The sequence below is a fragment of the Rutilus rutilus genome (assembly GCF_951802725.1).
Source record: "Rutilus rutilus genome assembly, chromosome: 2".
Lineage (NCBI taxonomy): Eukaryota > Metazoa > Chordata > Actinopteri > Cypriniformes > Leuciscidae > Rutilus > Rutilus rutilus.
Window position 1 is genome coordinate 12620463 of NC_140210.1, and position 19144 is coordinate 12639606.

Consider the following 19144-nt stretch of genomic DNA (forward strand, 5'->3'; position numbering starts at 1 on the left):
ACTCAGTCAGCTTTGTTGAGATCTTTGAGCTTGAAGTTTCAAGATTCAGTCTGGAACTCAGTCAGGCTTTGAGATCTTTTTGGAGCTTGAAGTTTTCAATCTGGAGGAAGCTGGAAAGATTCAGTCTGGCAATCTTTGTCAGATCTCTGAGCTTGAAGTTTCAAGATTCCGTCTGGAAAAGTTCATTTTTTTTGTTGAGTTTCAGTTTCTCCATCCGGGTCACACGGCACCATCTGTTGTAAAGTTTTTCTTTCTTCAAAGCAGGACCAGGAGACGTTGGGATCACGTTCAAACAGAAGAGTTTCTTTATTTGAGCGCGGCTGCGGTGCTTCCAACATAATCTAAAGTATATAAATTTACATGGTGTCTTATAGGCATTTTAGGAGGAGGGACTCTTGAAGGTGGAGACAAATTCAAACAAAGCATGTAAATGAGTAAACAGGTTAAGGAAACCCGCCCCAGACTCCAGCGTGTTACCAGTCTCAATCCAATCAGCATAACCACTCAAATGCATATGTGCTAATCCAATCAGCCATACGATTCAACGTCTGGACTGTGGCTCTTGCTCCAAGAGCCATTAAAGACAATAGGTTAGCGTCTCCGTGATCTGACTCATTTAACTTACAAAGGAAAAACAGGTCGGGCAGGAATATCTTGCTGTAAACTCAATAATCACTTTCTCAGTTTATATACTATCTAAATTAAAACCTCAAATGCTAAAATCAGTATTCTTCACTGTGATGTTATGTAAGGAAGCATATCTGAAATAGATTCTTAAATTTGTAATCCTTCACAGACATCCCTAGTGCATTTGCGCCGTGCGCTTTAGACCATGCGCTTAGATCGTTAAAATAGGGCCCACAGAGTGTGTCTGCTTCTCAAACAATGCTAGTGTAGTGTGTGGGTGACGTAGATGTCACTCATTGGTTGTCAAATCAGGAAACGCGTATTTAAGTAGGCTGCGCCTGTGTTGTGATGCGATCGGTTGTAACATCCGCTCTATTGTCATTCCGGCTCGACGTGCTGCAGGGAAAAGGTATGTTAGTGTTTGCGGTTGATCTATTTTCTTAGGATATGACCATTAAATATTCTCTGTTGGTGCTGGTATAGACTGGGAGGTAGCACGCAAATCAGTTGGACCACTTGATACAGGAGCAGATAGGTTGGAGTTGGCTGGTTGTTTATTCAGGTGAGTGGCGTTCACGTGGGTTTAATGTTGGTGGGCGTGCGTTTATAATGTGTATCATTGCAGCATTCTGTGGCGTGGGTCGTTTAGTGGCGTTTGTGCACCAGCTGCAGTTCACCTAAGTGAACAGAATCGTCATCTTCGTGGCGTCTGTGCACCAGCTACAGTTCACCTAGGTAAACAGAATCGTCATCGTTGTGGCGTCTGTGCACCAGCTACAGTTCACCTAGGTAAACAGAATTGTCATCGTCGGTATGTATGGAACATTTATCCCACTAGGATTGATTTGACTATATTTTGACCTTTTATCTTCGTGTTGGATAGGTTGGGCATGACGTGCTGCAATATTTGGCAGTAGTGTGAGCGGCCCGGCCAGCGCTGTTGTCTCGCTCGGATTTTTTTTGATTTTCTTTTCTTTTGTTTCCAGTTAATCTGTTTTGTGTTGTCTGCCCAAGAAGTGCAATGGTGAATTGATGTGTAGTTTTTCCTTTTTCTTGTCTTAATGATATTTCGTCTGGTTGTTGTTGTATGTGTCTGTGACTTAAGTTGATTTATCAATTATTTTGTTTCTTTGTAAAGACTAAAAGGAGTTATTCTCCTGTGTTTGTAGATTGATTAGCGTGATTTCTTTATATATCTGATTTTGATGATATTATTGGGGATGCTGGATTTTTGGGCTGTGTAAGTCCAGCTAACTGTTCCATCTTGACCCTATTTTTGTTTTGTATTAGCCTACACTGCTAGTGGTGTAAAATTGTTTATTGTATTTGTATTTATTTCTTTTTTTTGTATTTCCATACAGGAGCTGAGGGCCACTTACGTGGGTGTCCTGGGGCTGTGGTAGTGGGGTCTCCCGTTCACTTGAGAGTGCTTTATTTCACTTGTGTGGTGTGGTGAGGTGTGAGTATGGAGTGAGCTTTTCTTTTTGCTTTCTTTGTAGGCCACTTCCAGCTGGGGGTGCCCAGAGTAGATGTCCTCCAGCCCTGTATGGTTATGTCAATGAATGTGTTTTTCTTTTTTTGTTTTTTTTTTGGTAATTTACCGTTGCTGTTATTGATATCTCAACTTTTTGATTTATTTCCTTGTCAATTATTGTGTGTCTGTTGAATTAGTATTTTGTCTAATGCTCCGTTGAGGGGTGGTTTTATACTGTGACTGAGACTTGTAATAAAGTATCTTTTTGTAGAACCCATGACTCTGCCCAGTTACTAGCTGATAACGAACCTGTGTGCTCTGAGTAGATAAAAGCCGGTGGCTTGTAATTCATTCTTAGGGTGCAAGTCCCTAGGTGGCGTAGTCGACAACCAAAAATTATATTAAAAATCATTTCTTTACGTTAGGCTGACTCCCTTGTTGGTAACCGTTCGGTCACAATTGGCGCAGTCGGCAGGATTTCGGCAGTCTTGGCAGAGACATGGGTTCTAGTGTGTGGTGATAGAACAAGGGTTGAGTTTTGTTTTTGTGCTTTGTTGGTGTTTTTCTGTTTTTTGATAGGGGCGAGGCAGCAGCGCTGTGCGGGCTGGAGAGTGGATATTCGGTTCTTCTCCCCTGATATTGGTTTTTGCGGCTCTCCTTTTTCGTATTGGGTAAGTGATGGAGGAAGAAGTGCAAGAACTTCGAGGGCTTATTGCCCAGCTTAAAGCAGATAATGAGAAGCTACGACAGGAGCGAGTGGTGGCTGTTGGGCATGGTGCTGCTAGTGCAGTGGACCCTGCACCCACCATTCCTCCTGAGCGGGGTGGTGGTAGTGCCCCAGTGACGGATCGTCTCGTTTTGGTACCTAGGGATAGGAGATGTCCAAAGTTCAGTGGTAAGTCAGGGATAGGTATCGACGAGTGGGTGGAAGAGGCTGAAGCCTGTATGCGTGCTCGATACCTTACCCCAGCCGATCAGGCGTTCTTTTTGGTTGATCATCTAGAGGGGGAAGCAAGGGAGGAGATTCGATATCGCTCAGAGCAAGAACGTGGTGATTCTGGTAAGATTATTGCCGTGCTACGCGAATTATATGGGTGTTCGACGTCATACATAGCCTTACAGGAGGCTTTCTTTTCCAGGAGGCAGCAGGAAGGAGAAACTTTATTGGAGTTTTCTCTTGTTTTGTTGAGCCTTTTGGAAAGAGTTAAGCAACAGTCTCCAACTGTGTTGCTAAATGCGGATGTTTTGCTCCGAGACCAGTTTGTAGAGTGTGTAGCCGATAATTCCTTGCGTCGTGAACTTAAGCAGCTGGTGCGCCGACAAGCTACTATTAGTTTTCTGGATATTCGTGGGGAGGCTATTCGCTGGGAGCGTGAAGGGATGTCAGGTGCAGTAAGGACCCGTAGTCAGTCTGTCCCATTGATTTATGGTACCCAGTATGGGGTGCAGGGGGAACCGCATACTGAAGTCCGTAGCCTCTCCCAAAGCTCCGAAATGAAAGAGTTAAGAGAGATGCTGAGGTTGCAACAAGAACAGATAACCCAGCTCGTCCAGCTGTGAGTATACTGAATGTCCCCCAAACAAAGGCTGTGACAGTCAATAAGTCTTTCATCTTTGTTGTAAGTTACTGGGGAGATTAAGCAATCACAGCCCAAATGGTTAACACCTCAAAAAGCTTACCCACGAGTCCAATGACGAAGGGAGGGGTTGCTTCAAAGTAGCAAACAAATGTAGTAAAAGCTGCATAACATTGTTAACTTGTCTTAAGTTATTTTGGTTTTTTCTACATTCTTTTCCAAAATGTCCGTGCTTGCCACAGTAAGAACAACTGGCTTCTCTAGGACATTTGCGTTTCTGTTTCTCTGAATTGACCTTAACAGAAACTGCTGCAATTCTTACTCTCTCTTTGACATCAGAATCTCTTTCCCAAATAGCTAAACTTTCTAGGTTATTTCTGAGAGTTCTTTTAGCCCACGTAATATCTAGGAATGGCAAGGCTGTTCTGTACTCAGCTACAAGACCATCTGCCCAAATTCGGATTAGAGCTCCTTTGTCAGCTAACACACTTTCGGAATCATCCACTATTCCACTGTATGTTACAGCTACCTGACAGAACCTCTCTGTGTACTCACAAACAGTTTCACCCTTCTTCTGTACACAATTGGTAATTTTCGACCAATCGATTTTGGGTCCTAAGATATTCTTTAGGATTTTCAAAACACCCTCTCTCAAATCACCTTTACTGGCATGTTGCAGTTCGGAAGTAACAGCAGACTCAAAATTGTTGAATTCAGATTCAGTTAGAATTTGTGACATCAGCTGTGTGACTTCCGGCAACGACATGTCGTAAAGACGCATTTTACTGATCAATGCTCTTCTAAATTCAGAAAAATGTGTGCGTGCTGAGGGTAAGCTCTGGGATAGTCTCTCTACATCTTTAGGACCTAAAGATGTTTTGGCAACAGTTTGCATTTGGACAACAGAAGAGTTGGGTTCACTTTCAGTTCCCTGAGATCTTCTCCTAGCCCCACAAACCTGCACTGAATCTACATCTGTTTCAAAGAAAGCTTTTAAGTCAGGATAATTGTTATCAGGCTGACTAACTTCTTCCGCATCAGTTTTTTCTGCATCTTTGTTGTGGTTTACTTTCTTAGTCACAGAAGATAATCTAGTACGGAGCTCTTTGATCTGTTTCTCTAGCTCTGAGTTGCGCTTAGACTGTTCTGTAGCTAGTGTTAAACCAAATTCTCTGTGACAACAGATAATGGCTTTCACATTGTTCTTGCGAATACTTTCTCCTAGTACCTTCTTACAATCTTCAATTGACCATACTTTGTCTGGATCAATGCCAAATTTCTTTGTTAAATTCAATCTGACTTTCTCAGTCACGATTGAGTCCATGTGCTCTCTTAACAAAGACTTAAACTCATTGTCTGTCCATAAAGGTGTAATCAGTCTAGTACTTTTCCTAAACATTTTGTGAATTTTTATGTTACCACACAAACAAACACTAAACTTCTCTGATCAACAGAGAGTACACGTTAACACAGATCAACTATTGTTAACCTTCTTTGCCCAGAGCAAAGGATAACACAAATAACTAGCACTTTACGCTAAAACTTCCCTGCCTGACAAGACCAGAGGATAAATTTCATCTCTAAAAGACAACTTTTTTAGAGGCTAACTTAGTTAACAAAACCCTGCAGCTGTTTGTTAACTACTTCTCTGAACGGCGCAGAGGAAAACAAATTTGTACTGGTCTGCCTCGGTTCTTTGAATAGAGTGAAACTCACCAAATCGTTGGTTGTACAGAAAACATTCGTCTGGAACTCAGTCAGCTTTGTTGAGATCTTTGAGCTTGAAGTTTCAAGATTCAGTCTGGAACTCAGTCAGGCTTTGAGATCTTTTTGGAGCTTGAAGTTTTCAATCTGGAGGAAGCTGGAAAGATTCAGTCTGGCAATCTTTGTCAGATCTCTGAGCTTGAAGTTTCAAGATTCCGTCTGGAAAAGTTCATTTTTTTTGTTGAGTTTCAGTTTCTCCATCCGGGTCACACGGCACCATCTGTTGTAAAGTTTTTCTTTCTTCAAAGCAGGACCAGGAGACGTTGGGATCACGTTCAAACAGAAGAGTTTCTTTATTTGAGCGCGGCTGCGGTGCTTCCAACATAATCTAAAGTATATAAATTTACATGGTGTCTTATAGGCATTTTAGGAGGAGGGACTCTTGAAGGTGGAGACAAATTCAAACAAAGCATGTAAATGAGTAAACAGGTTAAGGAAACCCGCCCCAGACTCCAGCGTGTTACCAGTCTCAATCCAATCAGCATAACCACTCAAATGCATATGTGCTAATCCAATCAGCCATACGATTCAACGTCTGGACTGTGGCTCTTGCTCCAAGAGCCATTAAAGACAATAGGTTAGCGTCTCCGTGATCTGACTCATTTAACTTACAAAGGAAAAACAGGTCGGGCAGGAATATCTTGCTGTAAACTCAATAATCACTTTCTCAGTTTATATACTATCTAAATTAAAACCTCAAATGCTAAAATCAGTATTCTTCACTGTGATGTTATGTAAGGAAGCATATCTGAAATAGATTCTTAAATTTGTAATCCTTCACAGACATCCCTAGTGCATTTGCGCCGTGCGCTTTAGACCATGCGCTTAGATCGTTAAAATAGGGCCCACAGAGTGTGTCTGCTTCTCAAACAATGCTAGTGTAGTGTGTGGGTGACGTAGATGTCACTCATTGGTTGTCAAATCAGGAAACGCGTATTTAAGTAGGCTGCGCCTGTGTTGTGATGCGATCGGTTGTAACATCCGCTCTATTGTCATTCCGGCTCGACGTGCTGCAGGGAAAAAGTATGTTAGTGTTTGCGGTTGATCTATTTTCTTAGGATATGACCATTAAATATTCTCTGTTGGTGCTGGTATAGACTGGGAGGTAGCACGCAAATCAGTTGGACCACTTGATACAGGAGCAGATAGGTTGGAGTTGGCTGGTTGTTTATTCAGGTGAGTGGCGTTCACGTGGGTTTAATGTTGGTGGGCGTGCGTTTATAATGTGTATCATTGCAGCATTCTGTGGCGTGGGTCGTTTAGTGGCGTTTGTGCACCAGCTGCAGTTCACCTAAGTGAACAGAATCGTCATCTTCGTGGCGTCTGTGCACCAGCTACAGTTCACCTAGGTAAACAGAATCGTCATCGTTGTGGCGTCTGTGCACCAGCTACAGTTCACCTAGGTAAACAGAATTGTCATCGTCGGTATGTATGGAACATTTATCCCACTAGGATTGATTTGACTATATTTTGACCTTTTATCTTCGTGTTGGATAGGTTGGGCATGACGTGCTGCAATATTTGGCAGTAGTGTGAGCGGCCCGGCCAGCGCTGTTGTCTCGCTCGGATTTTTTTTGATTTTCTTTTCTTTTGTTTCCAGTTAATCTGTTTTGTGTTGTCTGCCCAAGAAGTGCAATGGTGAATTGATGTGTAGTTTTTCCTTTTTCTTGTCTTAATGATATTTCGTCTGGTTGTTGTTGTATGTGTCTGTGACTTAAGTTGATTTATCAATTATTTTGTTTCTTTGTAAAGACTAAAAGGAGTTATTCTCCTGTGTTTGTAGATTGATTAGCGTGATTTCTTTATATATCTGATTTTGATGATATTATTGGGGATGCTGGATTTTTGGGCTGTGTAAGTCCAGCTAACTGTTCCATCTTGACCCTATTTTTGTTTTGTATTAGCCTACACTGCTAGTGGTGTAAAATTGTTTATTGTATTTGTATTTATTTCTTTTTTTTGTATTTCCATACAGGAGCTGAGGGCCACTTACGTGGGTGTCCTGGGGCTGTGGTAGTGGGGTCTCCCGTTCACTTGAGAGTGCTTTATTTCACTTGTGTGGTGTGGTGAGGTGTGAGTATGGAGTGAGCTTTTCTTTTTGCTTTCTTTGTAGGCCACTTCCAGCTGGGGGTGCCCAGAGTAGATGTCCTCCAGCCCTGTATGGTTATGTCAATGAATGTGTTTTTCTTTTTTTGTTTTTTTTTGGTAATTTACCGTTGCTGTTATTGATATCTCAACTTTTTGATTTATTTCCTTGTCAATTATTGTGTGTCTGTTGAATTAGTATTTTGTCTAATGCTCCGTTGAGGGGTGGTTTTATACTGTGACTGAGACTTGTAATAAAGTATCTTTTTGTAGAACCCATGACTCTGCCCAGTTACTAGCTGATAACGAACCTGTGTGCTCTGAGTAGATAAAAGCCGGTGGCTTGTAATTCATTCTTAGGGTGCAAGTCCCTAGGTGGCGTAGTCGACAACCAAAAATTATATTAAAAATCATTTCTTTACGTTAGGCTGACTCCCTTGTTGGTAACCGTTCGGTCACAATTGGCGCAGTCGGCAGGATTTCGGCAGTCTTGGCAGAGACATGGGTTCTAGTGTGTGGTGATAGAACAAGGGTTGAGTTTTGTTTTTGTGCTTTGTTGGTGTTTTTCTGTTTTTTGATAGGGGCGAGGCAGCAGCGCTGTGCGGGCTGGAGAGTGGATATTCGGTTCTTCTCCCCTGATATTGGTTTTTGCGGCTCTCCTTTTTCGTATTGGGTAAGTGATGGAGGAAGAAGTGCAAGAACTTCGAGGGCTTATTGCCCAGCTTAAAGCAGATAATGAGAAGCTACGACAGGAGCGAGTGGTGGCTGTTGGGCATGGTGCTGCTAGTGCAGTGGACCCTGCACCCACCATTCCTCCTGAGCGGGGTGGTGGTAGTGCCCCAGTGACGGATCGTCTCGTTTTGGTACCTAGGGATAGGAGATGTCCAAAGTTCAGTGGTAAGTCAGGGATAGGTATCGACGAGTGGGTGGAAGAGGCTGAAGCCTGTATGCGTGCTCGATACCTTACCCCAGCCGATCAGGCGTTCTTTTTGGTTGATCATCTAGAGGGGGAAGCAAGGGAGGAGATTCGATATCGCTCAGAGCAAGAACGTGGTGATTCTGGTAAGATTATTGCCGTGCTACGCGAATTATATGGGTGTTCGACGTCATACATAGCCTTACAGGAGGCTTTCTTTTCCAGGAGGCAGCAGGAAGGAGAAACTTTATTGGAGTTTTCTCTTGTTTTGTTGAGCCTTTTGGAAAGAGTTAAGCAACAGTCTCCAACTGTGTTCCTAAATGCGGATGTTTTGCTCCGAGACCAGTTTGTAGAGTGTGTAGCCGATAATTCCTTGCGTCGTGAACTTAAGCAGCTGGTGCGCCGACAAGCTACTATTAGTTTTCTGGATATTCGTGGGGAGGCTATTCGCTGGGAGCGTGAAGGGATGTCAGGTGCAGTAAGGACCCGTAGTCAGTCTGTCCCATTGATTTATGGTACCCAGTATGGGGTGCAGGGGGAACCGCATACTGAAGTCCGTAGCCTCTCCCAAAGCTCCGAAATGAAAGAGTTAAGAGAGATGCTGAGGTTGCAACAAGAACAGATAACCCAGCTCGTTCAAACTGTGGCTAACTTACGTCGCCCTGAAGTGCGCGGTCAATCGCCTCATAGGGCACCGGTGATATGTCGGAGGTGTCAGAGACCTGGCCATTTTGCCAGGGAGTGTGATGGGTTGCGGGTTCCCCATCGCACTCAACCTTCCATTGCTTCAGGGTCAGCAGTAGATCGGAATAGCCAGCTGCCTCCTTCCGGTCCGTCGGGAAACTAATTCCCTCCGAGCCGCAGAGTCAAGGCTCGGGTAGGGAATTTATCGGCTCAGTATTAAGTGGTCCTGTGTTAAGATCTAGTCTAATGTCGTCATGTCCTTATCTCGTTGTTTCAATTGGAGATATCTTAGTGTCGTGTCTAATAGACACGGGGTCTATGGTATCTACCATTACTGAGAGTTGTTTCCTGCAGCACTTTGAGCCTTTGGGTCGGGAGAAGTTGCAGTCTTGTCAGTGGCTGCAGCTTCGAGCGGCCAATGGCCTTCCTATTCCTTATATTGGGTATATGGAGGTGGATATTGTATTATGTGGGCGATTGGTCCCAGGGTGCGGGGTTCTTGTTGTCCGAGATCCTCCTGATGGGTTACGTGACCAAGCACCGGGTGTTTTAGGGATGAATGTCCTAAGCCGGTGTTATCAGGGACTCTTTGGACAGCATGGCCCTGCCCTCTTTGATTTGCCCGAGGTGTCTGAAGCCCCTTGTTTCTTGTCACAAGCATTGCAGGAGTGCCAGGCCGCTGCTGCCACCTCCCTTGGGGAAGATCATGGAGGAAGGGTGAGATTGCGGGGCCGCCAGTCATGTCGTATACCAGGGGGTACTATGAAGTTTGTTCCAGCTACCTGTTCAGGCCAGTTTGCAGACCAAGTAGTATTTTTCGAGCCTCCTGAGTCAGGGCTTCCTGCTGGGCTGTTGGCCCCTTCATCCTTGGTACAGGTGGTGAGAGGGACAGTGTATGTGCCAATGGTAAATGTTGGGGTTATTGATGTAATGCTTTACCCCCGCTCTGTTATAGGTACCTTGATTGGCGCTTACGTTGTGAGCTGGCCGGCGGGGATTACTGAGGTGCCATCGATGGTGGCTACTGTTAATTCGCAAGGTGTTGAGAATGGCTTGGGGATACAGGAACGAATAGAGGCAGTGGATTTATCCAGCTTGCCTGTTGTGGGGCAAGGGCAAGTAAGGGCATTGCTCCACCGTTTTAGTTCTGTGTTTTCTAGCCATGACGGGGATCTAGGTTGCACTGATTTAATTTCGCATGAGATACCCCTCGAAGACGATACCCCGGTCCGTCAGCGCCATCGCCGGGTTCCCCCAACGGAGTACGAGGTAGTCAAGTCCCATATTAATCAGCTGTTGGAGGCGCGGGTTATAAGGGAAAGCTGTAGTCCTTATGCTTCACCTATTGTGCTGGTCAAAAAAAAGGACGGTGGTCTCCGCATGTGCGTGGACTACCGTCAGTTGAATGCAAAGACCAGGAAGGACGCTTTCCCTTTGCCCCGCATTGAGGAGACACTGGATTCTCTGGCAGGGGCCTGTTGGTTCTCCACTCTGGACTTGGCCAGTGGGTACAATCAGGTCCCTGTCATGGAACGGGATCGCCCAAAGACTGCCTTTTGTACTCCGTTTGGATTGTTTGAGTGGAACCGGATGCCCTTTGGCCTCTGTAACGCCCCAAGCACTTTCCAGCGCTTAATGGAGAGGTTGTTTGGGGATCAGCAGTATCAGTCGCTGCTTCTGTATCTGGATGACGTGGTAGTGTTCTCCTCCTCTGTTGCCCAGCATGTAGAACGTTTAGAGGTGGTGTTAAGCCGCCTGGAACGTGAGGGACTGAAGGTTAAGTTGTCAAAGTGTGCATTCCTCCAGCGAGAGGTAAAGAATCTAGGGCATGTAATATCAGCCGCAGGGGTTTCCACTGACCCCGGTAAAATTGAAGCTGTGGAAAAGTGGCAGAGGCCAGGGACTGTGACCGAGCTGCGTTCATTCTTAGGTTTTGCCAGCTACTATCGCCGGTTTGTGGAGGGTTTTGCCAAGTTGGCTGCCCCTCTACATAGGTTGGTGGCGGAGTGTACTAGGGTGGGGCCTGGGAAGCGAGCGAAGCAAGGGTTGGGCGAGGCGTGGACAGAGCAGAGTCAGGCGAGCTTTGAGGGGTTAAAACGTAAGCTTACTACAACTCCCGTTCTGGCTTATGCTGACTTTTCGCTCCCCTTTATTCTCGAGGTGGACGCTAGCCATGCGGGGTTGGGTGCGGTCTTATCTCAGGAACAGGAGGGGAGGGTACGACCAGTGGCGTATGCCAGCCGTAGCCTTAGGCCCACTGAGCGCAATATGAGTAATTATAGCTCTATGAAGTTAGAGTTTTTGGCGCTCAAGTGGGCCATGGCTGAAAAATTTCGAGAATACCTGCTCGGTAATCGGTGCATGGTGTTCACGGACAACAACCCCCTCAGCCACCTTGCTTCTGCGAAGTTGGGGGCAACAGAACAGAGGTGGGCCGCTCAGTTGGCCTCGTTCGACTTTGAGGTGAGGTATCGTTCGGGTCGCAGTAACCAAAACGCTGATGCCCTTTCTAGGCAAAACCCAACGTGGAGTGTGGAGGGGGAACAGTTGAAGGTGGGGAGTTGTATCCCGGCACTAGTAAGAACTGCCACAAAGGTGGAGCTAACTGCACCTGCTTGCCTGGCTGCTATTACGGCTTTACCGGGTTATGTGGCTACCGAGTTGCATGTGTTGCAAGAAGAAGACCCAGATATTCAAGTGGTGTTTAGGTGCTGGGGCCAAGAGGCACCATTGGCTGGAGAAGAGTGGCAACAGCTCTCTAGACCAAGTAGAATCCTATTGCGTCAGAAAGACCGGCTAGTGATGCGGGATGGGGTACTGTACCGTAGGGTGTTCCGCCCTGATGGAGGTGAGGAAAATTTACAGCTGGTTTTACCAGCCGCTATGAGGGCTGAGGTCCTCACACAGCTCCATCAGCAACATGGGCATCAGGGCGTTGAGCGGACAACGGAACTAGTACGCCAAAGGTGCTACTGGCCGGGTATGTCGTCAGCGGTGGTGGAATGGTGTCGGCAATGTGAGCGCTGTCAGGTGGCTAAAACCACTCAGCCATTAGCGCGGGGGTTTATGGGTCATGTGTTGGCTGCTCGACCTAATGAAATAGTGGCCATTGATTTTACGGTGTTGGAGCCAGCTCGTTCGGGACATGAAAATGTTCTAGTTATGACCGATGTATTTAGTAAATACACTCTAGCTGTGCCCACAAGAAATCAGCGGGCGGAAACTGTAGCTCAGGTGCTGGTAGCTGAGTGGTTCTTCAGGTTCGGGGTACCGGCTCGGATTCATTCTGATCAGGGTCGGAATTTCGAGTCGGCTCTTATACGACAGCTCTGTGGCCTTTATCAAGTTGAAAAATCACGAACCACTCCAAATCACCCCGCTGGCAATGGTCAGTGTGAGAGGTTTAATCGGACTCTCCATAACCTCTTGCGCACCTTGCCTGTCTCAAGGAAGCGTGACTGGGTCTCCTGCTTACCTCAGACGTTATTTTGTTATAATACCACCCCGCACCAGTCTACAGGCGTATCGCCGCACTTCTTGATGTTTGGGCAGGAGCCACGTCTCCCAGTGGATTTCCTTCTGGGAAGGGTCCCAGAAGTCTCTGGAGGGGAAGTGCATGAGTGGGTGTTGGAGCACCAAACTAGGTTGCAGGTGGCCTTCGATGGGGCCCGTGAACGGTTGCGGATTGAAGCAGGTAAACGCAAAGCTCAGCACGATAAGTGTGTTAGGGATGTCCCTTTGAGGGAGGGCCAATTGGTATACCTCAGGGATTATAATCGGAGAGGTCGGCAGAAGATCCAGGACCATTGGAGTTCTGTGGTGTACCGGGTTGTCCATGCCCCCAGAGAAAATGGTACGGTTTATGCCATTGCTCCAAGAGATGACCTCGGGAAGATAAAACGGGTGCATCGTTCATTACTGAAAGTTTGCTTGTGCAGGGACCCCCCCTTGGAAGATTCTTTCTCTGACTCACTCACCGGCAGTCTCGTGATAGAACAGGAGGAGCTGCCTGGGGATGAGGAGGAAGACCTATGGGTTGTTGTGCCGCATGCCCCACAGGTCAATACAGCCCCTGTAAGCGGCACTACTCCCCTTGGAGTGGGTGGATCAGTGACTGGGCAGGAGGGCTTGACATCCTCTGGACTGGATGGGGTTGGTGTCACTGCAGGGTTAGGCCGTCCAGTTGTACCGGTGACTGCATTACCAAGTCAAAGTACAGGTAGAGAAGGTATAGATAGAGAAGTGCGGCGCACTACACGGGCTACAGCGGGGCAGCATCCCAATCTTCATCGACTCCCTAGGGCGGTGGTGGCGGAGACTGGGGCCCCTGAGGTTCTTGGGACTACAAGTAGTGTTTCTGTCATGTTTAGACCGTGGGATTAAAAGCTTTTCTCACCGTCGGGCCGACGATGCAAAAGGTGGGGGAAGAATGTAGTGTGTGGGTGACGTAGATGTCACTCATTGGTTGTCAAATCAGGAAACGCGTATTTAAGTAGGCTGCGCCTGTGTTGTGATGCGATCGGTTGTAACATCCGCTCTATTGTCATTCCGGCTCGACGTGCTGCAGGGAAAAGGTATGTTAGTGTTTGCGGTTGATCTATTTTCTTAGGATATGACCATTAAATATTCTCTGTTGGTGCTGGTATAGACTGGGAGGTAGCACGCAAATCAGTTGGACCACTTGATACAGGAGCAGATAGGTTGGAGTTGGCTGGTTGTTTATTCAGGTGAGTGGCGTTCACGTGGGTTTAATGTTGGTGGGCGTGCGTTTATAATGTGTATCATTGCAGCATTCTGTGGCGTGGGTCGTTTAGTGGCGTTTGTGCACCAGCTGCAGTTCACCTAAGTGAACAGAATCGTCATCTTCGTGGCGTCTGTGAACCAGCTACAGTTCACCTAGGTAAACAGAATCGTCATCGTTGTGGCGTCTGTGCACCAGCTACAGTTCACCTAGGTAAACAGAATTGTCATCGTCGGTATGTATGGAACATTTATCCCACTAGGATTGATTTGACTATATTTTGACCTTTTATCTTCGTGTTGGATAGGTTGGGCATGACGTGCTGCAATATTTGGCAGTAGTGTGAGCGGCCCGGCCAGCGCTGTTGTCTCGCTCGGATTTTTTTTGATTTTCTTTTCTTTTGTTTCCAGTTAATCTGTTTTGTGTTGTCTGCCCAAGAAGTGCAATGGTGAATTGATGTGTAGTTTTTCCTTTTTCTTGTCTTAATGATATTTCGTCTGGTTGTTGTTGTATGTGTCTGTGACTTAAGTTGATTTATCAATTATTTTGTTTCTTTGTAAAGACTAAAAGGAGTTATTCTCCTGTGTTTGTAGATTGATTAGCGTGATTTCTTTATATATCTGATTTTGATGATATTATTGGGGATGCTGGATTTTTGGGCTGTGTAAGTCCAGCTAACTGTTCCATCTTGACCCTATTTTTGTTTTGTATTAGCCTACACTGCTAGTGGTGTAAAATTGTTTATTGTATTTGTATTTATTTCTTTTTTTTTGTATTTCCATACAGGAGCTGAGGGCCACTTACGTGGGTGTCCTGGGGCTGTGGTAGTGGGGTCTCCCGTTCACTTGAGAGTGCTTTATTTCACTTGTGTGGTGTGGTGTGGTGAGGTGTGAGTATGGAGTGAGCTTTTCTTTTTGCTTTCTTTGTAGGCCACTTCCAGCTGGGGGTGCCCAGAGTAGATGTCCTCCAGCCCTGTATGGTTATGTCAATGAATGTGTTTTTCTTTTTTGGTTTTTTTGGTAATTTACCGTTGCTGTTATTGATATCTCAACTTTTTTATTTATTTCCTTGTCAATTATTGTGTGTCTGTTGAATTAGTATTTTGTCTAATGCTCCGTTGAGGGGTGGTTTTATACTGTGACTGAGACTTGTAATAAAGTATCTTTTTGTAGAACCCATGACTCTGCCCAGTTACTAGCTGATAACGAACCTGTGTGCTCTGAGTAGATAAAAGCCGGTGGCTTGTAATTCATTCTTAGGGTGCAAGTCCCTAGGTGGCGTAGTCGACAACCAAAAATTATATTAAAAATCATTTCTTTAGGTTAGGCTGACTCCCTTGTTGGTAACCGTTCGGTCACACTAGGAAGACTATTCCAAAGTTTAGGTGCTAAATAGGAAAAGAATCTACTGCCAACAGTTGATTTTAATATTCTAGGGTTTATCAACTGGCCAGGAATTTGAGCTCACAATAGACATGAAGGACTATAATGCGTTAAGAGCTCGCTCAAGTACTGGGGAGCTAAACCATTTGGTGCTTTGTAAGTAATCCGCAAGATTTAAAAATTTATATGATGTTTAATAGAGAGCCAATGCAGTGTTGACAGAACCGGTCTAATATGGTCATACTTCCTGGTTCTAGTAAGAACTCTAGCTACTGCATTTTGGACCAGCTGGAGTTTGTTTATTAAGTGTGCAGGGCAACCACCAAGTAGAGCTTTACAATAATCTAGCCTTGAGGTCATGACCGTGTGAACTAACTGTTCCGCATTTGTCATTGAAAGCATATGTCGTAATTTAGATATATTTTTAAGATGGAAGAATGAGGTTTTTCAGATGCTAGAAACGTGGCTTTCAAATGAAAGATTGGTATCAAAGAGCACATTCGGGTTCCTAAGGCTGGGCATACACTGTGCGATTTTCGTCCGGTTTTGAGCCGAATTCTGACTCGTGCGACTCTTTTTCGGGTCAGGGCGATTTTCTGTTTTGTTGTGCGTCGTTTATCGTGCAGTGTTCGTCGTGCAGTGTACAGGGGGAAATGGGAGGCAATTAACCTCTCCCGACAGGCAATTGGATGGTCGGATGAATTTCTGGCAAATTTTGGTCACTCCTCGTGACTATTTCGCACACTTGAAGGCAGCAGAGCTACGAACCGATTGCCCTAAACTCAGCGTTTTTTCCCTCACTGCGCCTGTGCAAAAACAGAAGTTTAACCATTTCATCTTTAATGCAGCAAGAAAGAAATGAAAAGAGGAAGATCTTTGTCAAGATCACCAGCTAGTCACCACCTCCTCGCTACATTTCCCATCATCCTCCCTGGCCCTCACCTGCATGCACTAGTGATGTATGTCCTGAGACCGGTCTTGGTCTCGAGACCGGTCTCGAGACCACTTTTACGTGGTCTCGGTCTTGTCACGGCCTTGACGGTCCTTGGTCTTGGTCTTGTCTTGGTCTCGGACCTCTCGGTCTTGTCTAGGTCTCGCTGTCTCAGAACGACATCGGACATATAGTGGTCGGGGGATTTAGCAATACAGTACTACAATATCCACGACGACACAACGTTCGATAATGCAATATTATTATCCGCAACGGAACAGATTGAAGCGCACGTCCGAGTGAAGACGGTGCGGTGTGTGCGCGAGCCACACGAGAAAACACTGTATCCGCGCCACTGATCGCAGCGGCTACGAGCACTTTGATCACTTGATTTAAAAAACACATATCAGTGACATGATGGGTTTTAACTTCATTCAGGAGATTTTGGGTAACTGCACAACTGACAGATGACTTTGAGCGCACCGCAAACGGTGTGTGTGTGTGTGTAACCATAGCGACAAAACGACCAACTTTCGGATCCTGCACTTAAGCCTATAATTTCATTTTTAAACATTTTATTATGTATTTAAAAGTTGCAGAATGGATTCATTTGGAGACTCCGAAATCGGCAGAGATAGGCAGGCATTTGCTTAGATGAATTTGTGTCTTTGATATCTCTGTGTGTGTGTGTGTTGTTTGATTAGCCTACAGTATTGTATTTAGGATGGTGGTGTTAGACTAAATAAATGGTCTTTTAAATATCATCTGCATATCTCCGTTGTGTTGACTAAACATTAGGCCTAATCCAAGTTTATAATTGTGTATCTTTAATTTGATGTTACAATTTCATCTACACATTAAGTATAATTTCAATTGGTTACATATTTCTTATTCTTTAGACAGTTGTTGGAGGAGCAAGATGGTGTTGGAGGTGTTTGATGTTTTGTCAGATGAACCAGTCAGTACCAGTCATGTCAGTCCTCAACAGTAGCCTACACAAAAGTTAAGGGAGTCTCAATCCTCTAATAGTGCAGTAACAGCCGTCATGCAATTGCTACACAGTTGATCTCACCCAGTCTGCAAAAACATTTACAGTGAGCTCACAGTCACACACATGACATGGTCTGTCTCTGTATAGTTCTGCCTGTGTAGTTGAAGTAATACCGTCTAATATGTATTGAATGTAAACTGCGGCTGAACCCTAGTATGCTTATGTTCTTGAATTCATAGTTATTGCTTAGCTTCAACACTAGTCTGTTTTTTTTTTTTTCTTTCTCCGGTCTCGCCTTGGTCTCGGTCTTGGTCTCGACTTGGTCTTGGTCTTGACTTGGTCTGTCTTGGTCTTGGTCTTGACTTGGTCTGTCTTGGTCTTGGTCTTGTCTTGGTCTCGATACCCTCTGGTCTTGGTAGTGTCTTGGTCTCGGTTTAGGCGGTCTTGACTACAAGTCTACATGCACTTCCCAATCACAGAGATCACTGTCACATGTCACCAATCTTCACTGATCATCATCCAGCACTATATAACTCTTCCCACTGCAGTTCACCATTGTCTAGTCTCGTTGTTCCATCAAAGAACACGTACCTGACTCCTTACCTGCACGATACCAACCAGAACGACCCGTCTTCAGTCATCTGCTTCCTTCATCCGTCTTCAGTCATCTGCTTCCTTCATCCGTCTTCAGTCATCTGCCTCGATCTCCATTTCCGAACCTGCAACAGAGAAGGCCATTACTCATCCAGATATCCATCCTGAACATTATTTTCATCAGTTACTCACCTACTTCCATTGTTGCGATCACATACTTCTGCAAATAAACCTGTTGATTACTTAACCTGTGTGAATCCTTCTGTTTCATGACAATCTTTAAGTTCTGTAGCTATCAAACTAGCTGCAAATTATTGTTGCTTACCTCCAGTTCGTGTTGCAAAATCCTAATGGATAAACGATATATTACCCACGTCTTCCAAGCTACCTGCGATGTAGCGAAATTATTGCTTGGCAAATTAATTATAATAGCATATCAATTTAACAATAAAAGTAGGCATTCCCTAATAATTATAATAATACAGTAATACTAATAATAATTTAATACATACATTGGAAATGCTAAATCCTCTTGATATTGGTAACTGATGCTTGTTTGGACAATAGCTCTAGATACACGATATCATGGTCTATTGGCGCAACCCAGCACGGGGGTTTATCACACATATTCCACACACGTCGCAGATTGACGTTCGGACTGTATAGTGTGAGCACATAAATCGTGAGCTTTGGCTTTACATCGCATGAGATCTACTCGTTCAGTGTGAGCAGGTAACCTTGCTGAAATCGCACAGAAATTGCACAGTGTATACGCTCGCCTTAACTGACGACGAAGACTTGATAGAGCAGCCATCAATTGTTAGACAGTATTCTAGGTTACTACGAGCAGAGGTTTTTTGTCCAATAATTATAAACTCTGATGTTGTTTTTTTTTTCAGAATTAAATAGTAGGAAATTACTAGTCATCTTGTCACTAGACAAATACTACTCACTTGCAAATGTTTATATCAGCTATGCATTCCGTTAATTTTGTGCATTGGTAAGTTTCGTAAGGCGCCAAGAAATATAGAGCTGAGTATCATCAGTATAACAGTGAAAATTAATGCCATGCTTCCTAATGATATCTCCCAAGGTTAGCATGTACAGGGTGAACAGCAAAGGTCCTAGCACATAGCACTGAGCTCCATACTGAACTTGCGATCGGTATAACATCTCTTCGTTTACTGCTACAAACTGATAATGGTCAGATAAGTATGATTTAAACCATGCTAATGCAATTCCACTAATCCCAACATAATTTTCGTACCCTGGAAATCCAGAGTTCTCGCGAGAGCACAAGTTGAATTTGCTCAGCGAGTTACTCTGGCGTCGAGTAATGATGCTCATTAAATATGCCCTTGTATCTGAGCTGCACCAA

General features: G+C 44.9%; 1 long non-coding RNA gene across 1 annotated transcript; it reads left to right on the forward strand.

Annotated features, from left to right (window-relative positions):
• Positions 1-915: 915 nt before the first annotated feature.
• On the forward strand, positions 916-15490 carry LOC311285917. Its single transcript, XR_014626451.1, has 3 exons — positions 916-2772; positions 7418-8200; positions 14655-15490. It is a non-coding gene; the product is annotated as an uncharacterized lncRNA (long non-coding RNA).
• Positions 15491-19144: the final 3654 nt, after the last annotated feature.